Source organism: Somniosus microcephalus, chromosome 1 (genome assembly GCF_052327205.1).
Source record: "Somniosus microcephalus isolate GS21.2 chromosome 1, FLI_Smic_1.0, whole genome shotgun sequence".
Lineage (NCBI taxonomy): Eukaryota > Metazoa > Chordata > Chondrichthyes > Squaliformes > Somniosidae > Somniosus > Somniosus microcephalus.
In genome coordinates this window covers 212,266,979-212,283,443 of record NC_140987.1, presented here as the reverse complement: position 1 = coordinate 212,283,443, position 16,465 = coordinate 212,266,979, and the positions used below count along the sequence as shown (strand labels likewise).

General features: G+C 49.4%; 1 protein-coding gene across 2 annotated transcripts in view; it reads right to left on the bottom strand.

The window, feature by feature from the left end:
- Positions 1 to 16,465, bottom strand: part of LOC147124569 (xanthine dehydrogenase-like) — a 268,524-nt gene that overhangs the window by 210,133 nt on the left and 41,926 nt on the right. Inside the window, exon 1 of one of the 2 annotated variants that reach the window (XM_085989530.1) lies at positions 3,659 to 3,748. The exons of the other annotated variant lie outside the window; for it this stretch is intronic. The gene's annotated coding sequence lies outside the window, so the exon portion shown is untranslated. Of the gene's footprint in view, positions 1 to 3,658; positions 3,749 to 16,465 lie in introns of those variants that run through there. 2 annotated transcript variants of the gene reach the window in all.

Below are 16,465 nucleotides of genomic sequence, written 5' to 3'. Positions count from 1 at the left end.
GGGCAGGGGAAGGCGAATGGGAAACGGGAGTATTCGTCCACAATGTTCAGGAAGTAAACATTGCGGTCGACGGACGGGAGGGGGCCCTTGAAATCTAAGCTGAGCCGCTCGAAGGGCCGTGTAGCTTTGATTAAGTGGGCTCTATCTGGGCGGTAGAACCGAGGCTTGCACTCAGCGCAAGTGCGGCAGTTCCTGGTCAGAGACCGAACTTCCTCAATCGAGTAGGGTAAGTTACGGGACTTTATGAAGTGGAACAGCCGCGTGACCCCTGGGTGGCAGAGGTCGTTGTGGAGGGTCTGTAGCCGATCCTCGGTGGCGCTGGCACACATCCCTCGTGAGAGGGCATCAGGGGATTCGTTAAGGGCCCCTGGCCGGTAAATGATGTCGTACTCGAAAGTGGAGAGCTCGATCCGCCACCTAAGAATCTTATCATTTTTAATCTTCCCCCTCTGTTTATTGTTGAACATAAACGCTACCGATCGCTGGTCGGTAAGTAGGGTGAAGCGTTTGCCGGCTAGGTAGTGGCGCCAGTGGCGCACTGCCTCCACGATGGCTTGGGCCTCCTTTTCCACGGAGGAGTGTCTGATCTCGGGGCCTTGGAGGGTCCTCGAGAAGAAAGCTACGGGCCGCCCCGCCTGGTTGAGGGTGGCCGCCAAGGCGAAGTCGGACGCATCACTTTCCACTTGAAATGGAGTGTTCTCGTCCACTGCCTGTAGCGTGGCCCGCTCAATATCCTGCTTAATGCTTTTGAAGGCGGCGTGGGCCTCAGCAGAGAGCGGAAAAGAGGATGCTTTCAAGAGGGGGCGGGCTTTGTCGGAGTAGTTGGGGACCCATTGGGAATAGTAAGAAAATAACCCCAGGCACCTTTTCAGGGCTTTGGGAGTGTTGGGCAGGGGCAGCTCCCGTAGGGGGCGCAATCGGTCGGGGTCTGGTCCGATTTCCCCATTCTCCACCACGCTGCCCAGTATGCAGAGGCGCGTGGTGTTGAAAACGCACTTGTCCTCGTTATAGGTGAGGTTGAGTTTTTGTGCGGTTTTCAGGAACCTCTCGAGGTTCGAGTCGTGATCCTGCTGGTTGTGACCGCAGATGGTGACGTTGTCGAGGTAGGGGAAGGTTGCCTGCAAGTGGTGGTCATCGACCATGCGATCCATCTCCCTCTGAAAGACCGAGACCCCGTTCGTCACCCCAAAGGGGACTCTGAGGAATTGGTAGAGGCGTCCGTTCGCCTCGAAGGCGGTGTACGGGCGGTCCTCTGGTCTGATAGGGAGCTGGTGGTACGCTGACTTGAGGTCGATGGTGGAGAACACCCGGTATTGGGCGATTTGGTTCACCATTTCTGATATGCGGGGTAGCGGGTAGGCGTCTAGTAGGGTGTACCTGTTGATCGTTTGACTATAGTCGATCACCATCCGTTTCTTCTCGCTACCCCTTACCACTACCACTTGGGCGCGCCACGGGCTGTTGCTGTGTTCAATAATGCGCTCTTTCAGGAGCCTGTCTACCTCGGTCGCGATAAACCGCCTGTCCTCCCAGCTGTACCTCCTGCTTTTGGTCGCTATTGGCCGGCAGTTAGGGGTAAGGTTCGCGAATAGCGAAGGCGGCTTTACCTTCAGGGTAGCCAGACCGCACACTGTGAGGGGCGGCTGGGACCCACCGTACTTGAGCGTGATGCTTTGGTGGTTGCACTGGAAATCCAAACCCAAGATCACGCTCGCACATAGATTCTTCATGATTAATACTTTAAAATTATCATACACAGTTCCGTTAACGCACAATTGTACCGTGCAGTAACCCAGAATGGTCGATGTCTGGGTTTTATCGGCCATAGAGATGGTACCCTGAGCAGGGACCACCTTTAGGGAGAGTTGTTGTGCCAGTTCAGGGTGGATAAAACTCTCCGTGCTTCCACTGTCAATTAAGCATTTAACCCGGCACCCGTTTACCTCGATGTCCACCATTGATTTGGATAGCGGATGCGGCCTGGTCTGGTCCACTGTGACCGATGCCACTGTAGGGCCCTGATCGAGACAAGATGGCGTCCACGCTGTCTGCTCATAAGATGGCGGACCCCACGAGGTCGGGCAAGATGGCGTCCAAGGTGGCCGCTCCCACGGCGCACACGCGGCGGTGGCGGGTTTTCCGGCGGTTGGTTTTCCGGCGGGGTTCCCTCTGCACACCTTCCCGAAGTGCCCCTTCTTACCGCACTTAAAGCAGGTGGTGCCTTTCGCCGGGCACAGGTTTCTGGTGTGCTTTGGCTGCCCGCAGAAGTAGCAGTTGGGTCCTTGACGCGTCGCGGCTGTCGTAGGGCTTCTGGGGGGAGAGCTGGGCCCCGCCGGTGTCGGGCTGCCGGGCGGGGAAGATGCCTTCCAAGATGGCGGCGCCCTCGGCGCACACGTGGCGGCGTGGGCGGCGCGGGCTGAAGAGTAGGCGTCCGAGTTTCTCTGGGCCATCTCCAGGGACCGCGCGGTGTCCGCAGCCTGTTTCAGGTCCAACCCCGTTTTTTCCAGCAGTCTTTGCCGGATGTGAGTGGAGCTGAGGCCTGTGATAAAGGCATCGCGAACAAGCTCGTCGGTGTACACTGCGGCTTTTACATCTCGGCACTTACAGTCCTTGCCAAGCTTTTTCAGGATGCTTAGGAACTCCTCCACCGATTCCCCAGGTCGCTGTGCGCGAGTAGCGAGTAGATGCCTAGCATACACCTCATTCGTAGGCTGCTGGTAATGCGCCTTTAAGGTGTTGCAGGCGGCCAGGTACGTATCGGCGTCTTGGATGAGGGGGTAAACCCGGTGGCTTACCCAATTCCGTAGCATTCCGAGTCTCATCTTCGCAGTGTCCGTAGCGTCTTTGACGGCTGCGGAATTGTCCAGGAAGAATTCCATACAGTCAAACCAGTGTCCGAAGCGTGCTGATGCGTCCGGAGCATGTTGATCCAAATCCAAACGTTCGGGTTTCAGGAGTTGATCCATAGTGTTGAAAATTGAGTTAATAAAATTGATGTGCCTCAATTATTCCGAGACTCGAAGTTAGCAGAACAAAAGTAAGGCTTTTATTAACTCAGAACATAACACGTAAAATAGAGAGATGTCTACCTTCAGGAGGCTGATGCCGGACTGAAGTTAGATTACAAAGGAGCCAGGTATGGGCGGAGCCCTGCACACAACCAGTTCCAGCACATTCCAATGCATAATACATGAGGACTGGGGGAAGGGAAAAGACACAGAAAACAGGCAGTGATGAATGGAATATATTTCATCACAACAGGTTTTCTTAAATTTAAGTAAACCCGTCAAAGAATAGACTGGGGGAAGCCGCGGCTCCCTGGGTGGACTGGAAGGGGCGCCGACCTTCGTATTCAGATTGAGCAGGAGAACTTTCAACAGCCCAGCAACAACAAGCAAACTCTGTCGGTCCTGTTTCTTTTATTTTTTCACAACACGCAGTGACATTATCAACGCATTCCTAAAACGTAAACTCTTAGTAAAAAAAGTGTTATATAAACATTACTTAAAGCAAGTTGCAGAACTCAAGTAGGTATCTAGGCCCAAAGAAAAGAATTAAACCCAATCGCCATACAACAGCTTTCTGCTGCACTTCGTTCTGACCGAGAAAATTAACAGCTAAAAAAAATGCAACTTAAAGCGAATATGAGGGGACTTACAAAGCAAGCCCGTCAATCTCAGTGTCACTCACGCCTGAGAGATAACTCCCACTCCACAGAGAACCTCTGCCTGCAGTCAGCACCACAGCTTATCTCACTAGCGGCTCCTGGTGACCGAGTACTGAGGAGAAAGGAGCAACTTAACACTGTCACTGCTAAACTGGCATGAAATTACACAGCCAACCTTAGGGAGGAGAACTCAGGGAAGGATGTAACCCCTCACAGTTAAGTCATTGTGGCAAATGGAGGTTGGGTTTTATTTAAGAGATGTATTGAGCAAAAAAAAATTTGGCAAACTGGCCAGTCAAATTAATGCCAAATCACACACTCTTAAGGTCCAATAAGCTGCAGACATTTATTCTACCAATTTTTTCATTGCTCCAACTCGCTCCCTTTCCTGGGTCAGAGTGCACAGTGACTCTCTGAAGCCACGCCTGAAACGTGATCCTGCCGGTGGTGGCCACATATTGGGACAGAAATTGCTGGGAAGTCACGCCCTTAGAATGATGCATTAACATCGCACACCATTGTTAATTTGTAAAAATATCCAGCAATTTGTGGAGTAAAAGAGGCATGTCTCGAGTTCCAATCCTCCACAATTTGCGCCAATCCGCCGTTTGTTGTCGCTGTAAGGCTTCCCATTGAACTTAATAGCAATCGTAAAATTGCTGGATTTACGACATTATTATTAATTATTGCATACACCGCCATTTCGGGTTGGTAATTAATGTTGTAGACCATCCTAGTTATGACGTGATTTATGGTTCTCACATGACACTCAACCTTGGTGGCCCATAAAGGGAGCAGTGAAGCTGTGGAGTCTCACTGCAGCAGGTAGTGAATTGTTCTTGGAGGGTTTCTGTCTTGGCAGTCTTACAGTGCCAATCTTTTTTTTATTCGCTTATAGGATCCAGGCGTCGCTGGCAAGGCCAGCATTTATTGCCCATCCCTAGTTGCCCTTGAGAAGGTGGTGGTGAGCTGCCACCTTGAACCGCTGCAGTCCGTGTGGTGATGGTACTCCCACAGTGCTGTTGGGTAGGGAGTTCCAGGATTTTGACCCACCAAAATGAAGGATCGGCAATATACTTCTAAGTCAGGATGGTGTGTGAATTGGAGGGGAACTTGGAGGTGGTGGTGTTCCCATGCGCCTGCTGCCCTTGTCCTTCTAGGTGGAAGAGGTCGCGGGTTTGGGCGGTGCTGCCAAAGAGCCTTGGCGAGTTGCTGCAGTGCATCTTGTAGATGGTACACACTGCAGCCATAGTACGCCGGTGGTGGAGGGAGTGAATGTTTAAGGTGGTGGATGGGGTGCCAATCAAACGGGCTGCTTTGTCCTGGATGGTGTCGAACTTCTTGAGTGTTGTTGCAGTTGCACTCATCCAGGCAAGTGGAGTGTATTCCACACACTCCTTACTTGTGCCTTGTAGATGGCGGAAAGGCTTTGGGGAGTCAGGACGTGAGACACTCGCCGCAGAATATCTAGCCTCTGACTGGCTCTTGTTGCCACAGTTTGTGTGTGGCTGGTCCAGTTAAGTTTCTGGTAACCCCCAGGATGTTGATGGTGGGGGATTTGGCAATGGTAATGCCGTTGAATGTCAAGGGGAGGTGGTTAGACTCTCGCTTGTTGGAGGTAGTCATTGCCTGGCACTTCTGTGGCATGAATGTTACCTGCCACTTGTCAGCCCAAGCCTGAACGTCGTCCAGGTCTTGTTGCATGCGGGCATGGACTGCTTCATTATCTGAGAAGTTGTGAATGGCGCTGAACACTGTGCAGTCATCAGCGAACATCCCCATTTCTGACTTTATGTTGGAGGGAAGGTCATTGATGAAGCAGCTAAAGATGGTTGAGCCTAGGACACTGCCCTGAGGAACGCCAGAGGCGCGGCTAGCTCTGCAGCACAAGTCTTCAGCATGATAGCCGGGATGTTGCCTGAGCCCATAGCCTTTGCTGTATCCAGTGCGTTCAGCTGTTACTTGATATCACGTGGAGTGAATCGAATTGACTGAAGACTGGCTTCTGTGATGGTGGCGACCTCGGGAGGAGGCCAATATGGATCATCCACTTGGCACTTCTGGCTGAAGATGGTTGCAAATGCTTCAGCCTTGTCTTTTGCACTCACGTGCTGGGCTCCACCATCATTGAGGACGGGGCTATTCATGGAGCCTCCTCCTCCCGTTAGTTGTTTAATGGTCCACCACTGTTCATGGCTGGATGTGGCAAGACTGCAGAGCTTTGATCTGATCCGTTGATTGTGGGATCGCTTAGCTCTGTCTATAGCATGCTGCTTCCGCTTTTTAGTATGCATGTAGTCCTGTGTTGCAGCTTCCCCAGGTTGGCACCTCATTTTTAGGTACGCCTGGTGCTGCTCCCCTACACTGCTTATTGAACCAGGGTTGGTCCCCTGGCTTGGTGGTAATGGTAGAGTGAGGGATATGCCGGGCCATGAGGTTACAGATTGTGGTGGAATACAATTCTGCTGCTGCTGATGGCCCACAGCGCCTCATGGATGCTCAGTTTTCAGCTGCTAGATCTGTTCTGAATCTATCCCATTTAGCACGGTGGTAGTGCCACAGAACATGAAGGAGGGTGTCCTCAGTGTGAAGACGGGACTTCGTCTCCACAATGACTGTGCGGTGGTCACTGCTACCAATGCTGTCATGGACAGATGCATCTGCGACAGGTAGATTGGCGTGGACGAGGTCAAGTAGGTTTTTCCCTCGTGTTGGTTCTCTCACCACCTGTCGCAGGCCCAGACTGGCAGTTATGTCCTTCAGGACTCAGCCAGCTTGGTCAGTAGTGGTGCTACCGAGCCACTCTTGGTGATGGACATTGAAGTCCCCTACCCAGAGTACATTCTGTGCCCTTGCCATCTACATTCCAGTTAATGTTGGAACACAATAATTTTCAGGATGCAAAGCTGTTTCAATATACAGAAGAGAGTGAAAGCAGTGCAATGGCATACCCACTGGGTGTTCGACTGTTCCCGACCATGATGGATGACCTGGAAGAGGAGCAGAAATAGCAAGCCTGTTGAGTGAGGTACCATGACTGGAGGTTGACCAGATGTAACTACTACATTTCCCCCCCCCCCACCCCCACCCCCCCACCCAGAGAGTCTACAGGGAGAGAATGTCCTTCGAGACAATGTTGGAGGAGTTGTGTGTGCATAGACTGCATTTCAGCAAAGAAGCCACCTCTGAGTTGTTAAAAGGAGGACCAGAAGCCATGGTCTACCTTCCACAGGGTCGTCAGTGGCCATGAAGTTGATGATAGACCTCAATTTCTACGCATGTGGTTCCTTTCAGGCAAGTTATGTGCAACATTACATAAGGCGGCACAAGAGCCTGCATTCAACAGGTCACGGATGCCCTATTCCACTGAGCATCCGACTTCATCAAGTATAACCTGTCCCCTGTGGAATAAATGGAGAGGTCCATCGGCTTCCATAGGATTGCTGGCTTCCCCAGAATGTCGGGGGTCATCGACGGGACTCGCGTGCCGCTGCAGGCATCACATGATGAATCTGCCATATTTATAAATAGGAACAGTTACCTTTCCTTGAATGCTATGATAGTCTGTGATGCACATCCTGCATGTGAATGCAGAGCATCGGGGAAGTGCTGATGATGCCTTTGTTCTTCATCACGCCAACATCCATGACTTGTTCAGGAGAGAGGGGCAAGATGGAGGATGGATGTTGGGGGACAATGTGTACTTACTGAAGCCGTGGCTGATGTCACCCTTTCTGCACCACCAACAACGCAGCACAGAAAAAGGTACAACCGTGCACACGTGTCCACGCGGTAAGTTTTGGAGGACAAATCAGGGTGCTCAAATCAGCTTCCGCTGCCTGGACAAGTCAAGGGGTGTTTTACAGTATTCGCCTAGCAGAGGGCTGAAGATTGTGGGGGTCTGCTGCAGACTGCAAGATTTTGCCCTGCAGGAAGGGCTGACCCTTAACCTGGCAGACAAGATGCCAGTGGATCCAGAGGATTCCGACGTGGATGTTTCCACCTCCCCCCCCCCCCCACCAACCAAGAAGGCACAGCAGCAGCGGGCAGGGCTGCTACACAGCAGCTGGTGGTTCAGGTATTTGGACGACGATATCACCAGAGCCCTTCCACAACCCCCCTCCTGCCAGGACTCCCACCAGCGGAATTGAGGCTGGACCAAGAAGTCCGGAATGTGTCTGGGGAATGATTCCCCATGTGGCACAAACATCAGGCAAGAGTGAAAGTGAAACAAGGAAACTTTTACTTAGTGCAACAGTTTAAACAATAGCAGTCAACAAATTAACACAGATGCAAACACAAAACTGCATTTTCATCAGGAAGAATTAAGAAGCATATTTTTATAAATAGAGCAAAAAAGTATAAGTCACAGGACCTTAACAGTGGCAAGTGAACATTCTACCATGAATGTGCCTCTGAACTGAGCAGCAGTAACACTGTATTGAGGTAGACAATTGAAAAGTAGTTTAAAATTGTTTTAACATTAGTGCTAAATTACTCAAACAACTTCTTATAGAATGTTAATGGTGAGCATAAAAATCCAATTAACATCGTTCGCCGCCAAATCTGCCATTGCAGCAATTCTTGGCCAATTCACCCTTCCTGCTCAATGGCTTACAGAGGCAGTTTGACTGAACCAGCCAGGTCTCCACTCCCCAGTTGTGAGCCTGTCAAAGAAGACAATCTGCAAAGGCCCCAACCCAGAGATCTCTAATCTGCTCATTGCGGAGAAGCAGTTTTGTGAGGGAAATCTGGGATTTGAAGTTTAAAATCCTGCTGTTTATTTAGCTAGATTTAATTTACTCTGTGCAATATTAGCATATGAAATTATTTTGTCTACTCTTTTAAAAGGAGGTATTAACCCATTTAAAATAAATGGATTAAGTAACAATATGAACATGTTAAGTATTCATATACTAATTGCAGTGTAATCACAAGGCCTCTGAGAAGCAATAATTATATTATTTTGTCTCTGTCCTTGCAAACTACTGTCCCATCTCCAACCTCCCTTTCCCATCCAAAGTCCTTGCACATGTTGTTGCCACCCAAATCCATGCCCATTTTTCTCTCAACTCCTTGTTTGAATTTCTCCAATCAGGTTTCCATCCCTGCCACAGCACTAAATGGCCCTAACCAAAGTCACAGACAGCATTCTCTGTGATTGTGATCGTGGTGTATTATCCATCCTCAACCTAATTCCTATGATATGGCTATTCACACCAACCTCCTCCAATGCCTCTCCTTAGTTGTCTACCTTGGTGGGACTGCCCTTGCTTGGTTCTACTTTTACCTATCCAAGTGGGAAAATTTTTAGCAGATTGAGTTCAATGTGGGGTAGTGTGAGGTTATCCACTTCGGATCTGAGAAAGATAAATCAGAATACTTTCTTAATGGGGACAGACCAGGAGCTGTGGAGGAGGGATTTAGGTGTCCATGTACACAAATCACTAAAAGCTAGTGCACAGATACAGAAAGTAATCAGAAAGGCTAACAGATTGTTGGCTTTATCACAAGTGGGTTGGAAGTTAAAGTGAGGAAGTGATGCTTCAGTTGTACAGAACCTTGGTCAGACCCCAACTGGAGCACTGAGCAGTTTTGGGCACACCTCAGGAAAGAGAATAGCAAAATACTGCGGATGCTGGAAATCTGAAATAACAACAGAAAATGCTGGAAATACTCAGCAGGCCAGGCAGCATCCGTGGAGAGAGAAACAGAGTTAACGTTTCAGGTCTGGGACCCTTCATCAGAACTGGAAAAAGCTGGAGATGCAACAAATATTAAGCAGGTGCAGAGACGGGGTGGGGGGGGGGGTTTAGGAGGGGAGGAAGGAATTGAAAGAACATACTGTGCTTATGTAAGAGGCAGGAAAGATAAAATGTTGCAAATGGGAATGGCAAAATCATACAGCATGAAAAATGGGGGCAGGGATTATTGTCTGAAATTGTTGAACTCGATATTGAGTCCGGAAGGCTGTAAAGTGCCTAATCAAAAGATGAGGTGCTGTTCCTCGAGCTTACATTGAGCTTCATTGGAACAATGCAAGAGGCCGCGGACGGTGAGGTCTGAGTGGGAGTGAAGCGGAGAATTAAAGTGACAGGCGACCGGAAGCTCAGGGTCACCCTTACGGACTGAATGGAGGTGTTCCACAAAGCGGTCGCCCAATCTGCGTTTGGTCCAGGGCCCCAAACACCCCTTCCAGGTGAAACAGCGATTTACTTGTACTTCTTGCAATCTAGTATACTGTATTCGCTGCTCACGATGCGGTCTCCTCTGCATTGGGGAGACCAAACGCAGATTGGGCGACCGCTTTGCGGAACACCTCCGTTCAGTCCGTAAGGGTGACCTTGAGCTTCCGGTCGCCTGTCACTTTAATTCTCTGCTTCACTCCCACTCTGATCTCTCTGTCCTCGGCCTATTACATTGTTCCAATGAAGCTCAACGTAAGCTCGAGGAACAGCACCTCATCTTTCAATTAGGCACTTTACAGCCTTTCGGACTCAATATCGAGTTCAACAATTTCAGATAATAATCCCTGCCCCCATTTTTCATGCAGTATGATTTTGCCATTCCCATTTGCAACATTTTATCTTTCCTGCCTCTTACATAAGCACAGAATATTCTTTCAATTCCTTCCTCCCCTCCTAAACCCCACCACCCCCATCTCTGCACCTGCATAATATTTGTTACATCTCCAGCTGTTTCCAGTTCTGATGAAGGGTCCCAGACCTGAAACGTTAACTTTGTTTCTCTCTCCACAGATGCTGCCTGGCCTGCTGAGCATTTCCAGCATTTTATGTTGTTATTTCAGGAAAGAGAATATTGGCTTGGAGGAGGTACAGCACAGATTCACTAGAATTATATTAGGGCTTAAATGGCTAAATTATGAGAATAGGTTGCATAAACTTAGTTTGTATTCCCTTGAGTTTATAAGTTTCAAGGGTAATCTAATCGAGATTGTCATCATAATGATAAAGGGATTCGATAGGGTAGATACAGAGAAACTATTTCCTCTGGTGGGAGAATCTAGAACAAGGGGGCAGAATCTTAAAATTAGAGTTAAGTCAATCAGGAGTGAAATTAGGACTCCTGTTCCTATACAACCTTTTGGACTCCATCGATTTCAAAAACTTCAGATCATAACCACTGCTCCCATTTTTCCAGACAGCAGGTGCTGGTAAAGGTTTGGCTGTTGCCATTTACAACTCCTCTAGACCCATCTTTTGTTTCTTTACTTATCCCATTACTACCCCCTTTTGCCTTGCACCATTATCTCTTTTGTCATTTAATCACTCCTGCCTTCCATCCAATCACAGCTCTCCCCTCACTCCCTCAAAGAGTCAGAGTTATACAGCACAGAAAGAGGCCCTTTGGCCCATCGTGTCCGTGCCGGCCATCAAGCCCTATCTATTCTAATCCCATTTTCCAGCACTTGGTCCGTCACCTTATATGCTGTGACGTTTCAAGTGTTACGTCCGTGTAATAATAAGAAAGGGACTGCAGAGAACGGTACAACAGGTGTTTACTCAACGTGGTTCAAACTGCAACTGAAACAACAGATTACTACTCAGCGTTATAGACAAGTGTGGTCACTGCCGGTACTACAGTATACATGAGCTGTAGAAAGTAGTTCCCCCCTTAAAGGTACATACATTACAATTCCTCCCCTTTTAGATTAACAGTACCATAACACTCATTTAACAATTAAATATCAAACTAATTACAATTAACACTTTTAACATGCAACATTAGCTAAAAATAGTCTATTTATAAATTCAGTCTTTGGGGAGGCTTCCTGATCCTTTCTGGATAGCGCCTTTCCCGAGTGTCTTGCTCTTGGTGCGGAGGCGATTCTGGCCCCCTGTCGTCGGTTGGTTCATCAGCTTCCGATGCTACTGTTTCTGGGGTAGATGCGACCTGTACGTCGGGTTCATCACCAGGTACGTATGGGTGAGGCATGGGGTTGACTTGTTCCTGTGACTCTAGGATCTGGTCAGCATGGCGTCTCACGATGCTCTCCCCAACGTCCACGTTGTACATTAGTGGGCCCTGCCGTGTGCATATCGTTCCTGGCTGCCATTTTTCTGTTCGGTAGGCGTGGGCCAAGACTGGTTGCCCTACATTGAAGCTCCTTGTTGGCTTCTCATGGATGTGCTGGAATTGCTTACTCTCAACATCTCTTCGTACGTTTGGTCTGAGCAAATCCAGGCGAGATCTTAACCTTCGGCTAAAGAACATCATGGCTGGGGCCTGGTTGGTGACTGCATGTGTCGCATTCCGGTAGGCGAACAGGAAATTGTCCACCTTGTGCTGCAGCGGAAGGTTTGTACGAACCTCTCAGCCAATCCATTTGTGGCTGGATGATACGGGGCGGATGTGTAATGCCTTACCCCATTCTTTTTCAAGAACCTCCAGAACTCTTCGGACACAAACTGTGGTCCGTTGTCGGAGCAAATCTGTTCTGGCAAGCCATTCCTGGCAAAAATGGTCCGTAGGACTGCAATAGTTTTCTCCGTGGTGGTGGAGGACATTTTGATGACCTCAGGCCATTTCGAGTGCGCATCCACGGCTATTAAAAACATTGAGTCCATGAATGGACCAGCAAAATCAATATGCACCCGTTGCCATGGAGGGCCACTCCCATGGGTGTAAAGGGACCTGTGGTGGTGCATTTTGGACTTTCTGGCATCCTGAGCAGCTCTTGGTCAGGTCCTTGATTTGTTTATCGATTCCCGGCCACCACACATAAGCCCTGGCTAGGCTTTTCATTTTTACCCCTCCCAGATGACCCTCATGAAGCTCATTGAGCACTCTCTCCCTTAACTTGGGTGGAATTACCACTCGGGATCCACACATCAAGGTCCCCCGGCACACTGACAGCTGTTCTCTCCTTGTCGAGAATGCTGGCACCAGTGAGTTGCCATGTGCTGGCCATCCCTTCACCGTCAAATCATATACCCGAGACAGTGTCGGGTCATTTCGGGTTTCCTTTTCGATACAAGCGTTAGTTACCGGTAGGTATTCAACTATAGTCGAATGGAATATTTCGACAGGATCCACTGCTGGTGCCTCCTCCGCAGTAGGCAGTGGCAGGCGTGATAGCCCATCAGCATTTCCATGCTGTTTCGTGCCCTTATATTCAATCTCATAGTGGTGCGCCCCTAGAAAAAGTGACCATCTTTGTAGTCGTTGTGCAGTCATCACCGGAACGCCCTTCTTCGGATTAAAAATGGAGACAAGAGGCTGGTGATCAGTCAGCAAGGTGAATTTCTGCCCGTGCAGATAGTGATTGAACTTTTTCACTCCCCACACTAGGCTGAGTGCCTCCCTGTCAATCTGGGCGTAGTTACGCTCGGCTGAGGTTAGTGATCGTGATGCAAAGGCTATTGGCCTCTCTGAGCCGTCCGAGAATTTGTGCGACAGCACCGCTCCAATGCCGTAGGGCGACGCATCACAAGCCAACCGAATTGGTAACGCTGGGTTGTAATGGGCCAATACCTCTTTCGATGTGATTAGTGTTTTGCTCTTCTGGAAAGCTCGTCTACATTCGTCACTCCACTTCCATGACACCCCAGTTTGCAGTAGGGTGTTCAGTGGGTGTAGTATTGTAGACAAATTTGGCAAGAACTTATGGTAGTAGTTTGCCAGCCCGAGGAATGACCTCAGTTGTGACACATTTTCCGGTGCTGGAGCCTTGACTACTGCCTCAATCTTCTCTGGGGACTTATGTAACCCCTCTTTATCGATAACGTGGCCACAATACGAGATCTGTTTTCTAAAAAACTCGCATTTGGGGCGGTTAGCTCGGAGCCCATATTCCTGCAATCTAGTGAGCACCTGCTCCAGGTTGGCAAGGTGATCACTGTCATTTTCGCCCGTGACCAGGATGTCGTCCTATTAACACTGGGTCCCTGGGATCCCTTGCAGGACTTGTTCCATTGCCCTCTGCCAAATAGCCGGAGCTGATGCTACCCCGAATACCAGCCGGTTGTATTGGTAGAGACCTTTATGGGTGTTGATTGTGAGGTATTTTTTTGATGCTTCTTCTACCTCCATTTGCAGATACGCCTGGGCCAGATCAATCTTAGTGAAGCGTTTTCCTCCAGATAGCGAGGCGAAAATATCTTCAATCCGCAGAAGTGGATATTATATGGTGTGAAGGACCGGGTTCACTGTTACCTTCAAGTCCCCACAGATGCGAACCTTCCTTGGTACCCCAGGCGTGCTGCTCAACGACTTTTTCATCACAGGGACAATGGGTGTAGCCCACTCGCTCCAGTCTACCTTGGACAGTACACCTGAACGTTCCAGACTCTCCAGCTCTGCTTCGATGGCTGGGCGGATTGCATAAGGTACCGGTCTGGCCTTAAAAAATTTTGGGCTTGCGTTTTCTTCAATTTTAATCATCGCTGTCATGCCTGTTAGTGTTCCGAGTCCTTGCTGGAACACTTCTTTCACGTCAGTTAGGATCTTTGACAGTCGCCCAGGTGCGACGTCGTCATCCTTTCTGTCAGCCACAGTCAGTGCCTGTATGGAATGCCAATCCAGTTGCATTTTCGGGATCCATTCTCGTCCCAGTAATGGTGGTCCTCCATCTTGCAATACATACAGGTCTAGTTTTGGTGTTTCCTTACCGTTATATATAATGGTCACCCTTATTTTTCCTTTGGGGTAGGCTCTTTGCCCCGTGTACATCTTCAAAATAATTTTTGTGTCCCTCAAGGGTATGTGTGAGAATAGCCGCTCGTAGTCCCGTCGGCTTATGACTGTTAGAGCTGATCCTGTGTCCAATTCCATCTTTACCTGGACTCCTGCTATCTTGAGTGTGACCCAAATGGTTCGGTGATCCTCCGTTGTGATCACATTATGTAGTTTCAGACAACTCAGTTCCCTGCTTTCAGAGTCGTTATCACTCTTTTGTTCGTCTGAACTATTCTCCGTTATCTTATGTACCTTCTTGTACTTCCCTTTGGTCGGTTTCTTATTGCTGGTTTTCTTTCCCGACCTGCAGACTCGTGCTATGTGTCCTACTTTTCCACACTGTCTGCGAACCAATCATTCTGGTCGTGTGTTGTTCTGCCGCAGCGATTGCACTTCTCTGTTCCATATGACATTTCGTTTGTGCCATATTCTTACGGTCTCTGTTGTATCTCTGCAGCGCCCCGTGCTGCTGCTTCATATGATACCGCAATGCTGAAAGCCTTTTTCAGCGTAAGGTCCTTTTCAGATAAAAGCCGTTTCTGGGTTCCTTCACTTTGAAGCCCACACACAAACTTGTCCCTTAAGGTATCTACCAGTCCCGCTCCAAACTGGCAGTGTTTCGATAGTTTGCGCAGTTCTGTTAAATAATCAGCATTGCTTTCATCCTTATGCTGGTTCTGTTTGTGAAAGTTGAATCTTTCTGCTATCAGCAGCGGTGTGGGGTTTAAGTGGTCCTGTAGGATTGACACTATGTTTTCAAAATCCTTTTCTACTGGCTTCTCTGGGGTTACTAGGTTTCGTAGTGAGCCATACATTTTTGCACCCATTGAATTCAACTATACCAGCGCTTTCTTGTCATTTGGCACTTCATTTGCCTTGCAGTATACTTCTATGCGTTCGACATATGTCGTCCAATCTTCGACTTCATTGTCGAACGCTGCGATACTGCCACTCTTCGGCATTTTTGGGTGTGGTTAGACTGGCTTAAAATGGCATCTCCCACGCTTTCCTTTCTTCCCCGCTGCGGCTTAAAATGGCGTCTCCCGCGCTGCTGCCAACGCCACTCTCGGCGTTCCTCATGGCAAATGGCAACGCCCTGTGGGTTTCGTGCGCTGCTCCTGCGCTGCTGCCAACGCTGCTCTCTGCGGTCCTCGTGGCAATGGTAGCGCCTCGCATTTTCCTGCGCGCCTCTCTTCCCCCGTTGACGCCGCTCGGTCCTGAACACCGGCTGCGCCCTGTGCGCTCTGCCCTCTCTCTCTCCCCCGTCGACGCTGCTCGGCCTTTTTCTGTGCCGCTCGGTCGGGCTCTAGCCCGTCGCTGTCCGGGAAGGGTCTGCGCAGTGCCTGTTGCCAGCCCGTTTCGCTGGACCACCGTGACTGGAAAGCCAAGCCTGGCTCTCGACAGCCTCCCCTGCGATGCTCAAATCTCAGCTGAATGACTGGGCGGTTGCCCGTGGTCGACGCCCGTGCTTCTGGACTCGACCTTCTTCCACTGTTCTCCAGGAGCGAATCCCTGGGAGGTGATGCAGAGTTGCAGGTAGGTTCAAACTTGCTCGTCGCCACTGTTACGTCCGAGTAATAATAAGAAAAGGACTGCAGAGAACGGTACAACAGGTGTTTACTCAACGTGGTTCAAACTGCAACTGAAACAACAGATTACTACTCAGCGTTATATACAGGTGTGGTCACTGCCGGTACTACAGTATACATGAGCTGTAGAAAGTAGTTCCCCCCTTAAAGGTACATACATTACATCAAGTGCTCATCTAAATGCTTCTTGAATGTTGAGGGTTCCTGCCTCTACCACCCTTTCAGGCAGTGAGTTCCAGATTCCAACCACTCTCTGGGTGAAAAAGTTTTTCCTCAAATCCCCTCTAAACTTCCTGCCCCTTACCTTGAAACTATGCCGCCTGGTTATTGACCCCTCGACTAAGGGGAAAAGTTCCTTTCTATCTACCCTCTCTATGCCCCGCATAATTTTATACACCTCAATCAGGTCCCCCCTCAGCCTTCTCTGCTCTAAGGAAAACAACCCCAGCCTGTCCAGTCTCTCTTCATAGCTGAAGCGCTGCAGCCCAGGTAACATCCTGGTGAATCTCCT